The 10,822-nt window shown below is 40.2% G+C and overlaps 1 non-coding gene across 1 annotated transcript; it reads left to right on the forward strand.

Annotated features, from left to right (window-relative positions):
* The first annotated feature begins 730 nt into the window (after window positions 1–730).
* Window positions 731–847, forward strand: LOC125439545. Its single transcript, XR_007245543.1, has one exon. It is a non-coding gene; the product is annotated as a U5 spliceosomal RNA (small nuclear RNA).
* Window positions 848–10,822: the final 9,975 nt, after the last annotated feature.

Below are 10,822 nucleotides of genomic sequence, written 5' to 3' on the forward strand. Positions count from 1 at the left end.
CATAATTAATGTCGGTGGACACACGAGACTGTTCGCAAGGTCTCGTGCAGGGAGCACTGAGGCTGCTGCGACCCACAGAGGTGGCTCCACATGGAGCTGCCTGCAGGTTGTCCCATTCACCTACCTCTCCTCCCTGTGCAGCTCTGGACAGCTGGAGGGACATGCCCACACTGCCCTCCGACCTCTAGGGATCGAAGAGCACCGTGTGCATTTCTCTTCAGCCATCCAGAGCTGCACAGGGAGGAGAGGTAGGTGAACGGGAACACTGGAGGGGCCAAAAGCAGTGCCTTCACGCTGTTGCACTTTGCACCACACTGGTGGGAAAATACCGCTTTTGGAAAACTTCTCTCAGGGAGTGAGTTTCAAAAGCAGCATCTTCGTGCCATTTGGGGGGGTCAGTATGGTGAACAGCACCCCAGGGATGCTGTTTTTACTGTCCCTAGGGCACTGTTTTCCACCCATGTGGAAACAGCCTAAGATTTTGATAGATTCTCTTTCTGTAGCTTGGGATATCTCTATTGATATCCCATTATTCTTGGTGACTAGTTTCTCTCAAGTGCTTTGAGTGCAACTTTTGCTCCCTTTCTTAAAACTGTGGGTTCAAAACATACTTTCTAGAAGGAATCTGTCATTCATTAATCTATTTAGTATACCTCTTCAGTGTATTCTTCCCATCTTTTCTGTATTTTCTCCTGTTCCGCTAATGTATTTCTGTTTTGGTCTTTCAACATGATTCTGGTTTCTCTTCACATCATGTAAATCTTTTGCCTTTTACAAAATATTTCCATGGAAAGGAACATTTATTTTATGAACCTTTCAGCATCCCTAACAAGCCATCCAATGGCAAGGGAAAGAATTGGCCACAGTATTAGAAAGGACCACTGTGAGGGCAAGGCCAGGATAGATAAACGGTCCCACCCACAGGGCAGCCAATGAGGCCTTGTTGAGATCTTTCCCAAAACTTCAGAACAAAAATACTTTGGAAAACTGGTTGTGGTGGGTTTTCCAGGCTGTGTGGCCGTGGTCTGGTGGATCTTGTTCCTAATGTTTCGCCTGCATCTGTGGCTGGTATTTTCAGAGGTATATCACAGAGGGAAGTCTGTTACACACTACAGCCACACAACCCGGAAAACCCACCAGAACCAGTTGAATCCGGCCGTGAAAGCCTTCAACAGTATTTTGAAAAACATTGGTGAGGAGGTGGGGAAACCCTAGGAATTCCACAAACACACCAGAATGCTATGAGGAAATTTAAAAAAAGTATTTCTCATCACCATTGAATCTAGAGCAGGTAATGAGTATGGAAATAGCCTATTTTAAGCAGTTCACAGACTAGCCTTAAGATTGCACTCTCTAAATTGCAGGTATTTGACATATAGACCTGAGAACTAAGTTGTATGTTTTATACATTTTCTATTATGATTGAGGAGAATATTCAGAAAAATAAAATGAGTCATAACCATAAAACTAATGGAATGATTACTTTATATACTCTCAGTAGTTCAGATTATCCTCTGTACAAAAAAGTAACAAGGAAATGTTGCTGTTTTATAAACTAGAAACCTGATATAAGCTGATTTGGCTCCAGACAAGGAATTTACCTAAATGCACAAAAAGCAGTTTTCTGAGCAAAACAACTAGTACAATAATGCATATCAAGGGCAATTACAAACCTTCATTAAAAATGTGACATCAAAATCATTTTATATTAACAGAGAAACACCTATTGACATCTTGGAAGTAATGAATAAACAGAAAACCAATGTACTCACACTTGCTGTTTAGATGATGATGCACATACTGTGGTCCATAGTTTGTTACTGGGCACAGAGCAAAAGTGAATCAAGATTTTGTGTATGTATAAAAGTATATCCACACAAACACACATATATGCAGTATGGTATTAGCCCAGCAAAGCAGCTAACGGTATAGATTCATGCTCTCTTTCCTCATAGGAGATATGTCAAAATGACAATCAAATGGCAAATATGTGTGTCACAAAAATCTGGTGTCATGTCCACACACATCCATCACTGTCATTTGGACCCTTGTTTGCCTTGTGTCAAAATGTCACTTCAAAACTGCACATGCCACTTTGTCAGGCCCTCCTGATATTACTGAACAATGCAATGCTGGCTTCACAGTGAAGTGTTATTTTTTAATGTTTTTGGTAGATACGAGGCTCTAAACACTTTCCCAGACCAATCCAGTTTTCTGAAAAGCTGTTGTATTTCAACCTAACATCCAGAGCAAGATAAGCAGGGCCAAGGATCTGGCTCCATCCCAGTTACCTCTTCAAATCCCAGCAACTTCTCCAGTTCTCTTGATAACAGCTTTTATTGGGTGCAACTTTGAACCAAGTCTAGGGGTACAAAGCTGCTCTTGCTGCATTCTGAATCTGTTTGCAAGATGCTTATGCGTTCTTCCCCATGAACATTTTTATTCAAACATAGGCCCCTTCCGCACACGCAAAATAATGCATTTTCAAACCACTTTCACAACTGTTTGCAAGTGGATTTTGCTATTCCGCACAGCTTCAAAGAGCATTGAAAGCAGTTTGAAAGTGCATTATTCTGCATGTGCGGAATGAGCCATACAGATTATAATGGAATTTTAGTAAGTCTTAATGATTATTTAAATGGATGGAGCCTCTGTAATTTGTTGTTGTGTATTTGTATGGTTTGCTCCCCTATTTAATATTGTATTGATTTTATGTTGTACACCGCCCGGAGCCCCTTGGGTAGGATAGGATGGTATAGAAATCTAAATAATAAATAAATACATAAAAATATAAAACAGATATGTGTAAGATTTTTCAGAAGTAAACTTAACTTGCATGCACTGAACCAATTTCTTTCTTTCTTTCTTTCTTTCTTTCTTTCTTTCTTTCTTTCTTTCTTTCTTTCTTTCTTTCTTTCTTTCTTTCTTTCTTTCTTTCTTTCTTTCTTTCTTTCTTTCTTTCTTTCTTTCACCAGCAACATACTAACATGCTGTTAGTATGGCTGCTAATTTTAACAGTTGCCTTTACAGTTTTAAGTAGTTTTTTTTTTAAAAAAAAAAGATAATAATCAGGTCCCGTAAGGGAACTGGCTTACTCTTTAAATAAATCTCCATAGCTTAACAAGTCCTTCCTCTCCTAAAAAAAAATCAACAAATTTCTACACTATCCTGGTCTTGAACATTGGTTGGTGAAGCAGGGACATAAGTGGACTCTCTTCTTTAGAACAATTACATTTGTATATGGAAATATTTTCTGAAACTTTACTTAACATTAACAAGCAAAAAAGTAATACCCAATTACGTTTACAGTGTAGGCCATTAAAATGATTTATAGCAAGTCAGTTAATTTACTGCATCCGACATTGCATCCAGCTGCCTGTAATTTAACTTTTATGGTGAAGTTTTCTATATTCTGTTTCTTCAACTGAATTTTCCCCTCACTCAACAGTGTTTATAAACTGTAGAATGAATTACCTGGTTATTGTTGATACTGAAGTTTTTTTTATGTCCCTTGTAGTTTAAACTCAGCCAGTATTAGAAGGTTATTGTCGACAGTAACAAATATTTTCAGTCTATTAAATCTGTATTTTAGGACCATATACATGATAAAGCCTTAATGATTATATGAGAATTATAATGAACTTCTGTAATGTTTTTGTGTTACATGGAAGTTACTTGGGATATATCATTTGTAGATATATTAATATCAGAATGTCCCCCAACTACGAGAGCAATCCTAAGCAGGTCTAGTCAGAATCCTACTCAAGTCTACTCAATGAGGCTTACTCCCATGAATATGTCATTAAGACTTTGCTGTGTCTGTTGTGGCCCAATCCAGATGAGGGAGCTGAATTGTCCTGTGGAAGTGGTGTGGGACCGCCTGGTGGATTTGCCCTCTCTGGTGCACTTTTCCTGACAGAGGGGCAAACACACCAGTGGGCTGCATGTTACCACTCCTGTGCCACCACCAGCTCTGTTGGCAGAGTAAGGACATGCCAGAGATATTCCTGGAGATGGAGCCAACATCCATTCTGGGTTTGTGGGCAGACATGCAATGGCTCGGGGCTCTGACTTACACCACCCTAAAGTCTATTGAGTGCTATAGATGGGGTTTTTTTAGTGGTGGGGTCTCCCTCCCTGTGCTACTGGAAAACCCTCTGTGAATTGCACTGCCCAATAGAGAATGGGGTGGATTTTTTTCTATTATAGATAGAACACTTGTACAAACACTTTAAACACTTGTACAAAGATATTTCTTTTGCAGAGGCAAGTCCTGCCTTACAAACTTACTAGAGTTCTTTGAGGGTGTAAACAGGAAGGTGGATAAGGGCGAACCAATGGACATTGTCTACTTGGATTTCCAAAAGGCTTTTGACAAAGTTCCTCACCAGAGACTATTGAGAAAACTCAGCAATCAAGGAATAAGAGGGGAAGTCCTCCTATGGATTCAAAACTGGTTGAGAAACAGGAAACAAAGAGTGGGTGTAAATGGGAAGTTCTCACAATGGAGAGATGTCGGGAGTGGTGTCCCCCAAGGATCCGTATTGGGACCAGTGCTCTTTAACCTATTCATAAATGACCTGGAAGTAGGGGTGGGTAGCGTGGTGGCCAAGTTTGCAGATGATACCAAATTATGTAGGGTGGTGAGAAGCACAAAGGATTGCGAAGAGCTCCAAGCGGACCTTGATAAATTAGGTGAGTGGACTCAGAAATGGCAAATGCAGTTCAATGTAGCAAAATGTAAAGTGATGCACATAGGGGCAAAAAATCCAAACTTCACATACACGCTACAGGGGTCAGTGCTATCAGTCACAGACCAGGAAAGGGATTTAGGCATCTTAGTTGATAGTTCCATGGGAATGTCAACTCAATGCATGGCAGCTGTGAAAAAGGCAAACTCTATGCTGGGGATAGTTAGGAAAGGAATTGATAATAAAACTGCAAAGATTGTCATGCCCTTATATAAAGCAGTGGTGCGACCGCACTTGGAGTACTGTGTTCAGTTCTGGTCGCCACATCTCAAAAAAGATATCAAAGAGATAGAAACAAGTGCAGAGAAGGGCAACCAGGATGATTGAGGGATTGGAGCACCTTCCTTATGAGGAGAGGCTGCAGCGTTTGGGACTCTTTAGTTTGGAGAGGAGATGTCTGAGTGGGGATATGATTGAAGTCTATAAAATTATGCATGGGGTAGAAAATGTTGACAGAGAGAAATTTCTCTCTCTTTCTCACAATACTAAAACCAGGGGGCATACATTGAAAATGCTGGGGGAAAGAATTAGGACTAATAAAAGGAAACATTTTTTCACGCAACGTGTAATTGGTGTTTGGAATATGCTGCCACAGGAGGTGGTGTTGGCCACTAACCTGGATAGCTTTAAAAGGGGCTTGGACAGATTTATGGAGGAGAAGTCAATCTATGGCTACCAATCTTGATCCTCCTTGATCTGAGGTTCCAAATGCTTTAGCAGACCAGGTGCTCGGGAGCAACAGCAGCAGAAGGCCATTGCTTTCACATCCTGCATGTGAGCTCCCAAAGGCACCTGGTGGGCCACTGCAAGTAGCAGAGTGCTGGACTAGATGGACTCTGGTCTGATCCAGCAGGCTCGTTCTTATGTTCTTATGTTCTCTGTTAGATAATTTTCTCACTAAAGTTGTGTGACATCGCCCTTCGGGGATGGGGCGGTATAAAAGTTTAAACAATAAATAAATAAATATGAAATGTTTGTAATTACATCTTAAAAATATGAAATTATAAGAGTAGTTGTGTAATGTAGCAAAAGTGACAAAAGTCCCTACTGGGACCTTTAAAGACTTATTGTAACTAAGACAGTCTAAATGTTCAAAAAGATGGACTGTTTGAAATCTTTGATCTACATAAACATTATTACGGCACATGTTTTTCATAGATTTCACCAAATACATGAAGTGGATATAAAAGTAATAGAGATTTACCCATGGCTGGGAGGGAACCTATTATATAAAGGTAGATTCAAAGGAAAAAGATTGTATCACCTACACATAGTAGCTCTGATTTCACTGCAAAAATTGTGCCAGTGTTTTAACTACCAAGAGATTATATATAAATAGAACATAATATTTATCACAAATGGCAGAAGTGGTTTATCATTAAAGGTCTGGACATTCTTTTTCAGGAGCTGAGTGATGCATTCTAAATGTTGTGACACCCTGATTGATGCCATTTGTGATGGATTAGGCCCAGGTAAGAGGGTTAATTTTTAGAAGGTGCAGAAAAGCTGGCCTTAGGAACACTTAAGGTAACAGCCAGAGCACAGCCTGATTGGCTGGACTGTAATGGCATAGCTGGCAGGCACAGATAGAGTGCGCTGTCTGCTATAAAAGCAGGAAAAAGTCTGTCAGATAGAGGTTCGGGAATTGAGAGTCTGGAAAGCTGACTAACAGTCGGTGTGACTCACAGAGAACCCTGGAATTTCCTCAGAGTCAGTCGGAGATAGTGTCGAAGGGCAAAGAGAGCCAGAGACAAAGGGGGATAAGGCAAAGGGAGTCTATATTCTCAAATATCTCAGACTGAGGGGAGACAGCCTTGTTTTCACAAGAGGCTAGAGATCTGGTTGATGGGAAACAAGAGGGCTTGTAACTGAAACAGCCAAACAAACTGCTTGCTCTGTAACCATTAAGAAGTACCTGCCTAAAGTAACGCTTATGTGCCTCTCTGAACCATCATCCTGAGAAGAGAAGTCTGTTAAAATAAAATCTAGTGTTTGTGTTTACGCTTTCAAAAGCCTCTCTATAGTTCCATTTGGTTCAGTTTATAGTGGCAGCATTTAAAAACTATAGAGTAGTTTGCCCTGACAGGATTTTCTGTTTAAGAGGCCTGTGTGTGTGTGTGAGTTGAGAGAAGTGCCTTAGGCCAACAAAGTCAGCTACCCAAACATCCACTCTCAGGAACAGGCTTCACTCTCTTTTTGGGGCCTCTGTTTTCCTTCAGGGAGTGGGTGCTATTATACCATTCTTAAAACCAACACAATGTGACCAACACAGACTTGGTTATAAGGCTATAGTTAAACATTCTGCTTGATGTTCATCACAACCTTGAACTATCACAGGGTGCACCTTTAAGAAATGTTGAACTGACAGGATGTTTCCACAATAGATACTTATTAAGGCTGCAATTTTAAGGCCCTTTTCTGGTAGTAAGCTCCATTGAATTATATGGTAATTGCCTCTGAGCAGACCTGCTTTGGTTCCATAAATTTTCCATTTTCATCTTTTTGATGTTGATATTACACAGACCCATGTTAACCATGTTCCTATGTCATTGTTCTTGTAAGCTTGTGGTAGCAGAGGCCACACACACATCAGGCGAAAGGACAGGTTATCAGATTCTCTGTTTTAACATAGGTCATTAGGAATCACTGTTATATATTGGAAAAAAATGCAAGTCCACCAAATCGTCCAAATGCAATAACTGCAATTCTTGAGATTATGATTTGAATCTAAAATGGCCAATTTCTGAACTTCACCCCCCCCCATTTTATTGCACTTGACAAAAGCAATTAGTGTTATTTGAAAAACTAGTTAAAGATGGAAATCATTTATTCTCCCATGAATTTTGAAAGGTTAATATTTCTGTGTTTGTATTTAATATTGAGAATCAATCTTAGAAACAATTTCTGTGTCATCTCACTGGATTTTTTTAAAAAATCTTTTTTTCCATGCTTCGTGTAGATTGGTAACTACCCTACAAAAAGAGTGCTTAATATTTCGACTTCACCTGTATGTACCTCTCCAGAAGAGATCGAAAGAAACTGCAGCTACTTGGTTTTCTCCCCATCCCAATCAGTGCTATGTCCTATTGTTCCTGTTTAACAATAGCTTGAAGTTAATAAAATCCAATTAAATACCAGAGGAAGCAGATTGTAATGGTTCACATACAATGTCTATTTGTGAATGATTAGCATAAAGGACATTAATGTGCAGGAAGGATTTCCAAAGAATGTGTCCTAGGTTGCTAATATACATAATGAACAATCAAACCTAACTCTTAGACATCTTGAAGGCTATTATCTCTTTTTAGATTGTTACCGCATAGTCGGTCCATTATTTGAGAACATTGGCTGCTGTCCCACAGAAAATCTGAAATAAAAATGAGTACTCAATTTGGAATTTGGGCATTTCCCCAAACCATTCTGACCCATTGAGCTAAGGAAGGTCATTACTGTTGACTGCTTGGCAGTGCTTAGCCCATGGGGTAGACATGGCTTATAACATCCAGCTCATATTCACTTTACTTTGACTATCTTTAGTTATAGACTAGTGTGCATTATTCAAGCCTGTTGTATATAGAACTTGGAATAAGACTATGATTCCTTACAATGTTTAAATGAGTGTGTTGTGCTGGATGTTGAAATTCATGGCATGGATCAACTGATTAAATAGGATTATTGGCCTGCCTGATCTCATCAGATCTCATAAGCTAAGCAAGGTCAATGCTGGTTGGTGCTTGGATGGGAGACCATCAAGGAATTCCAGGGTCACTATGCAGAGGAAGCAATGGAAAACCACTTCTGTTAGTCTCTTGCCTTGAAAATCCTACTTGGTCACTATAAGTCAGCTGAAACTTGACGGCACCTCACACACACATGCACCCACTCAGTCAAAGCAAAAGCCAGTTTCATAATGTGGCTCTCATTATGTGCAACCTGGGATAATGATAAATTGTTTGATAGCTACATAAAATTTGACCTTTAATTGAGAATTGAAAGAAGAGCCTAACAATTTCTAATATACATGCCAATCAATCTAATGACAGCAGTGAAATAGCACCATAGAAATAACAACATATGTTTAAACAGATTTACCATGGCTCAACACACCAGCCAGGTCTTTAGTTTAACTGTTAAATGAAGTTACAGGTTGCCTCTTCTGGCTTGTATCAAGTAGCTACAAAAAAAAAAAGGATTGTATCCAATTATTCATATAAATTATATATGACTTTGAAAAAGTTTTCCCTCTTCTAATAAACTTCAATACTGGTTTTGTTTGGGCTTGTTAGTATCAGCATTGCCCTAGAAATAATGCAGTGAGAGATACCATTCTCAGTTCCCACTTCTCACATGTTCTGAACTCAAGTTCCATTGTGACAAATGGCTATGTGTGTGTGTGTGTGTGTGTGTGTGTGTGTGATGATGAAGCACTTCCCATCAATGGGTGTGTTGGACTCATGAAGTGAGTTCTGCTCATCCATTGGTGGAAAGCCAGCCCATGACTCATGTTCCAAGCAGTTCCCCACATGCCTTCCCCTGACCCAGGAGCAAGTCAAACCTGGTAGGGCTGCTGTCCCTGTCGAGCTCCCCCATTTTTCCTCCTACTATGACCTCCCCCAGCTAACAAGCCAGGGCCTGGCAGAAGGCCCCCATCCCCCTGCTTTCTCTCACCCCTGCAAAGACCAAGCCAGGCCCTCCAGAGCACCTGCAGTAAGTCATCAATGCCCTGCAAGACCTGGCCACCCCACCCAATTTTCCCAGCCCTCCACCCACCCTATACAAAAATCTGGCCTGCCTGCTCTCCCCCACACCCAAAGCCAAGCCATGCCTGGTGGGGCTGTGGTGGGAATCTGCCCTCCCAACTGGGCCAGGCAGCACCCTCCCCATCCCCCCACCCTCTCCAGTCCCAAAGACCGAGGCAGACTTATCTGTAAGCAGAAGCACAAGCTAAGTAGGGGGTCTGGGAGAAGTGGTGGGGGTGGGAGAAGGCAGGTAGGCAGGAAAAACAGCGGGACTTCCACCAGCTGATTGGTCCCTCCCCCACCTTCCCTCCCCCACTATCTAGAGCCTATTTTATTTTAATTTAAAATGGGATTTACTGCTACTTTGTGTAATAAATACAAATGCAAATGAGTATGTCCCAATGTCAAAATATCATAACCAAGAAGTATCCAAATAATATCAAATCCAAATAAATTCATGTTAATTTGAAACAAGATACATTTATATATAAAGACAATGAATATAAAGAGTTAAAAGTTGATAATTTGATTTTTTTTAAACAAATCACATCAGTTAGGTAATATAAACTTTCCTTCACTTATCTATCACTTCTAGGCCTGAAATCAGAAATTGTGATGACAATTTAATGACCTTGTATTCAAACATTCAGTAAGGATACTTTTTAGGTCACAGCATGAATGGAAACAAATGAAGCCATTGATGTTCTTCGTCCATCATGGTGCATACAGACTTCCCTATTCTGCGACTCTGTGGGTGTTTGCAAGTCCTTGGCAGTGGAAGACACTTCTTTGCATTCTCAGACTCAGTGGTTGTCACCTATAGTGAAGTGAATGGCTAATAAAGTGGGACAGCATTGAGGTCTTAACTAGTTTCTCCATCTTTGTTTATATCTAGATCTTGCCGACTCGTTAGATTCAAAAGTAAAGCAGTGTGCAAAGAATAATTGCTTCATTTCAAACTGCTCCAAAACAGAGAGGTGCTAGATGCTCTGCAACCTTAATGACTGGACGTTCAAAAGAATCTTTGCCGCTTTCAGACCCATTCTTTGTGTTTATATACCACAAAATCCATCTGGTTTCCTTTCTGAGGAGAAGATTCATTTGATTTAATGCATAGCCCAATGTATCTGCTTGCCTTCATAACTTGTTAGTCCTTTTTGATAGTCAAAGATAAAACTTTGGTTACTTTATGACATCACAATGAAATTAATTAATGAAATTAATTCAAGATGCCATCAAAAATCTTCACACTGTTGGAGTAGGAATAGGTGGTTGAACCCATAGGCACGATTTCATAATCTTGGCAACTAATTGTAAAAATGGTCGTGGAAA

This window comes from Sphaerodactylus townsendi, linkage group LG09, assembly GCF_021028975.2.
Source record: "Sphaerodactylus townsendi isolate TG3544 linkage group LG09, MPM_Stown_v2.3, whole genome shotgun sequence".
In the NCBI taxonomy this organism is placed as follows: domain Eukaryota; kingdom Metazoa; phylum Chordata; class Lepidosauria; order Squamata; family Sphaerodactylidae; genus Sphaerodactylus; species Sphaerodactylus townsendi.